Source organism: Helianthus annuus, chromosome 16 (assembly GCF_002127325.2).
Source record: "Helianthus annuus cultivar XRQ/B chromosome 16, HanXRQr2.0-SUNRISE, whole genome shotgun sequence".
Classification (NCBI taxonomy): Eukaryota; Viridiplantae; Streptophyta; class Magnoliopsida; order Asterales; family Asteraceae; genus Helianthus; species Helianthus annuus.
The window spans coordinates 14,083,018-14,092,820 of record NC_035448.2 but is presented as its reverse complement, the minus strand read 5'-3'; positions in this window follow the sequence as shown (position 1 = coordinate 14,092,820).

Sequence of the window (9,803 nt, the reverse complement as noted above, 5' to 3'; positions counted from 1 at the left end):
CTATGCAAAAACTAAACCACAAAGGGTTAGGCACACTTACAGAAGCTTGGTTCACGACCAGAGATGCTAGAAGAGAGTTCTTGTGCTTCAGAAAGCTCCAGGAGTGAAGAATGAAGGTGTGGTTACAATGTGCACAACTTATGGCCTTTTATAGTGAAAATTGGTGCATTAGATCATGACAACAAGGTCTATAATTGATCATGGATGTTCAACAACTGTCCCTGAGTGGTAGGGGACGTGTAGGGGGCGCCCATGCTGCCATAATTGCATCCAAGGTCGGTTAAAACAGCAAACAGTGAACCTGTGCACGTTTTCTGCAACTGGGGCCTTGACGCGGCCCGCATTAAGGATCAGGCTACCTTTACGCGGGTCGCCTGGATCCTATTGTCAGTAAACGAATCTACACATGGCTCGCGGCCCGCGTAAGATCACTTGCATTCTTAACGCGGCCCGCTTTAGACTTGATTTCCAAGATTTTCAAATCTTTTGCCCTTATTGACCTGACCTTTCGGTTTCGAAGGGGTAACTTTGCGATTTGGGCCTCGATTATTTGCGTATAAGGGCCTCGGAACTTCTACCCAACATATTAACCCTTGGTTAATTTATTATTACCCGAAAAGTCTTATCTTTCAATGTTTGACGCTACTAACCCTTCTCATACGAATTCGATCATAACTTTCTCGTTTTAAAACGGAACTTCGCGAAATTTATATCGCACGTTCTAGTGAGTGTAATTTACCATTACAAAGCCTCGGGCATGCCCAAAGGTCACTCAGAGGTATAACTTAAACATGTTGACACATTTGGCCCCTGAAGTTTGTAATTCCTCACTTTCTTCCACATTTCGCTCCATACGATCCATGATTCATCCGTTTGAAGGTACGAACAACGTTTAGGGTTACTGTACAGTATAATTATCCCTCGATGACATTTTTAACCCTCGAATTTACATACTTTCAATGTTTCTCAACTTTGGTCCTTTGTTTAGTTTTTAATACCACGTGTAAACTTATGACACGTGTCAATACATTATTGGACGCAAAATTTCGAGGTGTTACATCCTCACCCCCTTAAAAGAAATCTCGACCTCGAGATTTATTGGAATAGATGAGGGTACTTCTCCTTCATCGTGGACTCTACCTCCCACGTATGCTCGGGACCTCTACGGGCATCCCATTTCACCTTCACAATAGGTATATACTTCCTGCGAAGTTTCTTCACCTGTCGATCCTCGATCGACACCGATTGTTCAACGAACTTTAAGCTCTCGTCGATGTGTACATCTGTATGCGGTATGACCAGTGATTCGTCAGCGAAACACTTCTTTAGGTTACAGATGTGGAACACATTGTGGATACCACTGAGCTCTTCCGGTAAGTTTAATTTGTAGGCAACCGATCCGACACGTTCGATTACCTCGAAAGGTCCAATATATCTCGGGCTCAACTTGCCTTTCTTACCGAATCGCATCACCCCCTTCCAGGGTGATACCTTAAGCAAAACTTTGTCGCCTACTTCGAAATTGAAAGGCTTACGCTTCAAATCTGCGTAGCTCTTCTGCCTATCTCGGGCAGCTTTCAATCGATCGCGAATTTGGACAATCTTGTCCGTTGTTTCAAATATTATATCAGGTCCTGTCATTTGGACATCTCCAACTTCTGCCCAACAAACGGGCGTTCTACACTTTCTACCATATAGAGCTCCAAAAGGTGCAGCCTTAATGCTCGTATGTTAGCTGTTGTTATAGGAGAACTCGACCAATGGTAGGTGGTTATCCCAGCTACCACCTAAGTCGATCGCACATGCACGGAGCATGTCTTCCAACGTTTGGATTGTACGCTCACTCTGTCCATCTGTCTGAGGGTGGTAAGCCGTACTGAAATTCAAACGTGTGCCCAAAGATTGCTGGAAGCTTTTCCAAAAGTGTGACGTGTACCTGGTATCTCTATAAGAGATAATAGACACGGGCACGCCATGAAGGGCTACAATCTTGTCTACAAACAACTGAGCTAATATATCGGAGCTATGAGTCTCCTTTATGGGTAGGAAATGTGCTGACTTAGTCAGTCTATCAACTATCACCCATATTGTATCGTTTCCCTTCTTTGTCTTTGGTAACTTGGTGATGAAATCCATCGTCACCATCTCCCATTTCCACTTGGGAAGTTCAGGCTGTTGTAGCAAGCCTGACGGTTTTTGATGTTCAGCCTTTACTTGCGCACAAGTCAAGCACTTTGCTACATAGGTGGCTATAGACTTCTTCAAGCCTATCCACCAAAAATTTGCCTTCAAGTCCTGGTACATCTTATCAGCACCAGGATGAACGGAATATCGGGAACTGTGGGCTTCCTGGAGGATAACGTCACGAAGACCTCCATAAACAGGAACCCATATCCTTCCATTCAATCTCAGAATTCCGTCTTTGCCATAGGATAATTGCTCCTCAGTTACTCCTAGCTTTTCGCGAGGATAGTTAGCTTCTGTCACAGCTTCTTTCTGTGTAGCTAACAATCTCTCGTTCAGACTGTTCTTGATTTCAATGCTCTTGGCATTGATCCTTATTGGCTTCACACTTTCTTTCCTGCTCAAGGCATCTGCGACTACATTGGCCTTGCCTGGATGGTATCTTATTTCACAGTCATAGTCGTTCAGAGTTTCCATCCAACGTCGCTGCCTCATATTCAGATCTTTCTGATTGAACAGATGCTGAAGGCTTTTGTGATCAGAATAGATCACAAATTTAATGCTATACAAGTAATGCCTCCAAAGTTTTAGTGCAAATACAACGGCACCCAACTCCAAGTCGTGGGTGGTGTAATTCTTCTCATGCACCTTTAATTGTCGTGATGCATAGGCAATCACCTTGCCCCTCTGCATAAGCACACAACCCATACCGGTGTGCGATGCATCACAATAAACAACAAATTCTTCCATTCCGTCTGGCAATGTCAACACTGGAGCATTGCTCAGCTTTTGTTTGAGGATATCAAAAGCTTCTTGCTGCTTAGGGCCCCAATTGAACTTTATATTCTTCCTAGTCAAGGAAGTTAGGGGTGCAGCAATTCTTGAAAAGTTTTCGATGAAGCGTCTGTAGTATCCTGCTAGACCTAGGAAACTGCGAATCTCCGTAGGTGTCTTCGGTTCCTGCCAATTCATGACGGCTTCAACTTTAGCGGGATCCACCTGAATACCACGCTCGCTGACTACATGTCCAAGGAATTGGACTTCTCGTAGCCAAAATTCACACTTAGAGAATTTGGCATAAAGCTTTTCTTGATGGAGCAATTTAAGAATACATCGAAGATGCTTCTCGTGGTCAACTTGACTTTTTGAATAGATGAGGATGTCATCGATGAAGACAATGACAAATTTATCCAAATAAGGTTTACAAACGCGATTCATGAGATCCATGAATGCAGTAGGTGCATTTGTGAGCCCAAAAGGCATCACTAGGAACTCGAAATGACCATAACGAGTCCTGAAAGCAGTCTTGTGCACGTCTTCGTCCTTGACCTTTAATTGATGGTAGCCTGACCGTAGGTCAATCTTGGAGAAATAGCTCGCTCCTTGCAACTGATCGAACAAATCGTCTATCCTTGGCAAAGGATACCTATTCTTGATTGTAACTTTATTCAGTTCGCGGTAATCGATGCATAGGCGCATCGAACCATCTTTCTTCTTGACGAACAGGATTGGTGCCCCCCAAGGAGATGAACTGGGTCTAACAAAACCCTTGGCTAGTAGATCATCTAGCTACGTCCTCAATTCTTTCATTTCCGTGGGTGCCAATCTATAGGGTGCTCTAGCAATAGGCGCGGCTCCTGGAATGATGTCGATACTGAATTCCACTTGCCTGTCTGGTGGCAAACCAGACAGTTCTTCTGGGAAAACTTCAGGATAGTCAGAGATGACTGGGATGTCTTCGATCTTAGGTTTCTCCTCCCCAATAGTCACCTGTGCCATATAAATGACACATCCTTTCTTCAAACATCTGGATGCCTTTAGCATAGATACTTGCGCAGGCAGTCCATGTCGAGTATCTCCTTGGATGGTAAGTGGTTCTCCAGACGAAGTCTTGATTACTACTTGTTTCTTGTTACATACAATCTGGGCTTGGTTATGCGATAACCAATCCATACCCAATACTACGTCGAACCCAGCTAATTTAAAGAGCAACAGGGATAAAGGAAATGAGTGATTTCTAATGGATATAACACATCCATCTAAAACAGTTGAGACTGTTCCCATAGTCCCATCAGCTAGTTCTACTTCGTATTTTATATTCAAGGTTTTAACAGGCAATTTTAACAACTCACAGAACTTATCATCCACAAAGGATTTGTCTGCTCCAGAATCAAACAACACTCTTGCGAATACATCATTGATAAGAAACGTACCGGTTATGACGTTGTTGTTCTGGATAGCCTCTTTAACATCCATCTGAAAGACCCTCGCATTGGTCTTTTTACCTTCTTCAATCTTCTTCACTATCTTCGGGCAGTTAGTCTTGATGTGCCCCTTCTCGTTGCAACTATAGCAAGTTGCATCCTTGAGTTTCTTGCACTCAAGAGTCCTATGCTCGGAAGACTTGCATATCCCACATGCCTTCGGCTGGGATTTCTTTTCAAACCTGCACCTTCCGAAGTGGTGCTTCTGACAAACCTTGCACAAGGGCTTATCGCCCGACTGCCGATCGTTCTTCTTGCTCTCTGACCCCTTCTTGTGGTCACGTTTGCCCCGATGCTTCTTGTTAGATCTTCGTGAATCATCGTCTTTACGCTTCCTCTTCTCACTGTCGGCATTTCTCAGAGATCTCTGTCTCACTGCATCCAGGGTGAGAGACAGAGATATATCTGCCATGGATCTGAAGGTAGCAGGGCTAGAAGCCTTCATGCTAGCTTTTATTTCTGGGGCCAAACCCCCAATGAAGCGCGCGATCCGTTTGGGTTCCGGTGTAACAAGGTATGGAACCAATCTCGACAGAGTGTTGAAAGTCGTGAGATAGGCCTGGCAATCCAGGTTCTTCATGACCAACGATAAGAAGTCAGACTCTATCTTCTCAACCTCCTGCTGAGGGAAGTAATTTTCCTTGATGAGAGCGATAAATTCCTCCCATGTCATGCTATACAAAACAACCTTCCCAGAGGCTTGAACCAGAGATCTCCACCACGCTAGGGCTTCACCCTTGAACGACTGGGATACAAACTTCACCACGTCTCTCTCAGCACAACCACTGATGTCCACAACAATGTCCATTTCGTCTAACTAGGTCATACAATCCACCGCGCCTTTCTCCCCCAGTAAAGTCTCGGGGTTTACAGGAAACGAAGTACTTATACGTGCAACCCCTGGCGCGAGGTGCATCATCGACCACTTTCTTCTTAGGGTGGACGCTATTCTCATTGGATGAGTGCCTATCGTCGTCCTTCTTAGGCTTGGACGGACTCGAGGGTGGTTTGCTGTGAGATTTAGAGTGGGTTTTTGGTTTTGAGTGTGGTGTAGATAAGGTTCTGCTTCGAGACTCGGTGTATTCTTCGTACTGCCGATCCAAGGCTGCTTTAACAGCGCCGTCTACTAGAGCTTTCAATTCAGCGCCCGTTATATGAATCTGGGCGTTATCGTTGTCATCCTCCTTTGATTGACTATTAACTCCACTTGGGTCAGCCATCGAGATCTTGATCTGCTACAACGAATATGACAGAGTTCATTTTAGGAGTTTATTATGGAATTGTCTTTTATGGCAATTCATTAACCATGGTAAACATAGACCATTTTGGTTAATTTGTTACTCACTTTTATTCAGGATTTGAATATAACTTATTCTATCTACAAATAATATTGTTAGTGGCACAAAAAGCCTAGTCACAAGGACATTTTATATATTAGTAGCCAGGATTTCAGAGAATCAAGGCATGATGGTTTGAACCATAGTTCTTTTACCTTTTCTGACTGGGAGTCATAGACTACAACTGTCTTTTGTCTTATATGTCAATAAGTATGGCCCGTAGGCACTTCATCACTAATGGATGTTTGATAATTGATCATCTTTATTGACGATTTAACCCATGATCTATAAATCATTAATTTGGGTTTTGGAATCCTTTGAAGGATTCTTACATAAGAATGGTGCGTGCGATTTTAACGAATCACATCTGCCAAGAACGTTAACATGTTTACAGAGGTTAACAGGGAATCTGAATCTTTTAATCAGGCCTTACCATTTTGGCCGGTCTTAATAATGACACCAGGCTAGGTTTCACCATTAAGATTTTTTATGTAGTAGGCAGACTTATTTAAAAGGAATGATTTTTGACTTATATAATAATAATGTATATAATAACAAAAATGAAATTTTTTGACTTAACATTCCATTACATGTAACAGATTACATACTGCCTTAAACGGGACTTTTGAATAAATAAATACCTACGCAGAGGTTTACAGGAAGCAAGTCCACGCAGGGACCCAATACAAGGATAGAGGTCCGCACAGGGACTAAAAGATAAGTCCACACAGGGACTGAAATGCAATTGTCCACGCAGGGACTAAACACGATAAATGTCCACGCAGGGACTAAAATACTTAAAACAAATGTCCTCGCAGGGACTTGATTGTAATAGTAAATACTATAGTACACAAAGAGACTAATGAACTCGTTTCTTCCTCCCTTTTAGTAGGTTTGCTAGGCCTTTAAGGAATCCACGATTACTTTTACGTTCTTGCTCAAAGTCTCGTTCCACTCGGTTTAGACGGTGGAGGATTTCTTCTTGCTCCGGTGGAGAAAAACGTGGCTGCTCTGACGGTTGCTGAACCGGAGGTCTAGGAGGTGCTGGATACCCATGAGCTGAGTAATCTAGTCCCCAAAGGTTTCCATAAGGTCTGTCGGGATGGAGGGCATTGTAATTGGCCGCTACCACGTATGGGTCAGCATCATAATTATAGTTGTAGTGCGTGTGAGTCGGCTGCTCAAACGGGTTGTACGCGGTGGAACCGGCGTACGCTGGTATCGGATTGTCATAGCCGAATGGTGGCAGAGGTGGTGCAACTGGTGCAGAATTCACCTCTGCAGGGTGACCCGAAGGTTCCCCTAACTGTGGTTCTTCAGGCACTGGCGGAAAGTGACTTGCACTCGAGTGGCGAGGGGTGCTAAAGTGGAATTCCCCTCCTCGGGTAGACATCCGCGCGCCTGATCTCCTGCGCCTTGGCGGATCAGGAGGTGCTGGTTGAACTGGTGGCGGTGGAGGCGGTGGCGTAACTGCCACGAAGCGCGAATCCTCGGAAGGATCCTGTTGCTGCTGCTGCTCATGAGGCGAGAAGTGGTGAGAGGGTGTGAAGTACCAATCACACTGGTTAAACCTCGCCTGGTAACTGTCGGGACCTTGATAGGGTTTTCCATGAAAGGATGACCCAGCAGAGATCTCGATAGGATGGTTGGGAGTACCTCGTGCAGGTTCTATGGGATCCGTGTCTCCATCCATATCTACCACATTATCTTCGGAGAAATGGTCTTCAGGTCCTAAAGGGTTATAACCTATTGGTTCTTGGACATAATCGGCCGGGTTAAATCGGCCTTGAAAGAAAGGAGTAGGATCGCCATAGGAACGGTGCGAAGCAGATCGCTGGAGGGGTATAAACGAAGGTTGGGGGTTACTGGGATCGTTCTCCGAATCTGGTCTAAAAGAGTGACGGTATGAAGGAGTCGAACTGTGTGAGGTAGACCGTCTTGCTGGCTCAAAGAGGTTTCTTCTACGTCTCTGAGGTTCTTCGCTCCTCGTGCTAGAAGGAGCTCGCATGTTTGAAGGTCCGACCTCGTGATCATTATGAGTAGTGATCGGCCCTTTGCCTCTTCCTCCTCTTCTAATTGCTGGTGGCATATTTCCCGCTTAACAGATTTTTAAATCATAATAAACAATAAAAGACAAACTGGAATAAAAATTCGAATTTGTCCTATGTTCTTGTCTAGAATCAAGTATGTGTAATTGTGTCATTGAGATTAAACACATAAAGATAGTGTTTAATTCACTCAACGTTGGCTCTGATACCATCCTGTCACACCCCGATTTCCACGTGTATCACCGGTGGGCTCGGTGGGGGATTACCGTGACGTAGTTGGCAACAATATAGTCAAACCACACAATATATAAATGCACAGCGGAAGCATAAAGATAAATATATTTCAACTATTGAATGTAATATCCAAGTATCACAATCGTCGAAATATAATCCACAGGGGATCAAAATAAGATAGAAAAATAATTGTCCAACAGATATTGGCATCCAAAGCTTGCGAGACTCTAACGATGTTAAGGAATGGCCATCCTATTACGTGTAGAACCTGCATTAATCTTTTTGGGGAAAATACGTCAGTTTACACTGGTAAATACATTCAACCGACACTTTTGTAAAATGTTTAATAAAAATTGATTTGAATGCACATGGCACAAACTCTTTATAACTTGGGATAATTCGTAATCAAATCTTGTAAAAGAATTACATGTTTACTATGCGTTCGGTCGCCCGGGTCGTGCCGGGTTAAAGGTTAATAGACATGCCACAAAGCATAAAGCCGCGGCGGGAAAACCAATGGTTATACCTTTAATAATATAGACACATTACGGGTGTACGCCTACACCCGTGTGTCGGGGTTGTGGCCATTTCGTGAAATGATGCCAAGGATATCCGGGACATGGTCATTAAGCTCCCAAAGGCGTCAAGCCAACAAAACCAATTTTCAAACGGTCACATTGAAATCACCCGACTACTAATGAGTTGGGGTCAATTGCCCGACCAAGCGGTATTTTAAATACCGTAACCCAAGCTCGTATAACGGAAAATAAGTTAAAAGTATTACCTGAGCAAGTAATATCCTTAATAAACAAATGCAAGTTTCTTTTACCGGTCTCCTAGTCTGGAACGAAGGTTTAAAATAACCTATTAGAATCCTAAAGGGTCTTTAATTTAGCCTTAGCTTAGGCCGGTCAGTTTCAAAGGATAATTACGGTTTAATCGCGTGAAAGGCGAAAACCGGGAATGGAATGTGGTTTGGACCCAACAAGTTTGAAGACTCGTTTTATATGGGTAATGTAACATTTCGTATATTCAAACTTTCCATTTTTGGAAAGTCTACTTTTACTTTCTACTTTTGTAAGTTGTACCTTTGTTGTACTTGATTCAAATTCCAAAATTTTACTCGAGACTTGAAATCATAATAAAATTGCATGATTTTATCCATGTTTTGTGTTTGAATACTATGAATCATTGAAACTATGAAACTATTTTAAACACGTTGAAACTATGTTAAACACGTTGAAACTATGTTAAACACGTTGAAACTATGTTAAACACGTAAAAACAGAGGAATTCCATCTTAATTTCGACTCTTTAATTCATCGTTGCCAAGAGATTACCCTAAACCGTACAAAAATTGGGAATTTATACGCTAATTCGGTAAAAATATTGAAATTTGGGTTAAATTTGATTATTATATTATTTTATTATTATTTTAAATGAATAAAATAACAATTTAAATTAAATAAATAATTATTTTCTAAATTTTATTGATTTTTAAGCAATTCCGTTAGCGAATCTAACCCCGTTAGTGAAAACCAGGTTAAATCAGTCTAACCTGGTTAGTTTTATTAAAGGGCAGCACTAACTGAGTTAGAAAACTCAGTTAGTGACTAACCCAGTTAGTTAATACTAACAGTTATAAAAAAATGTCCTTTTATGCGTTGGACCGGAATCGAACCCGTTACCACTGTTTCCAAACACGCGCATCAAACCAACTGGGCTGCATCATAACA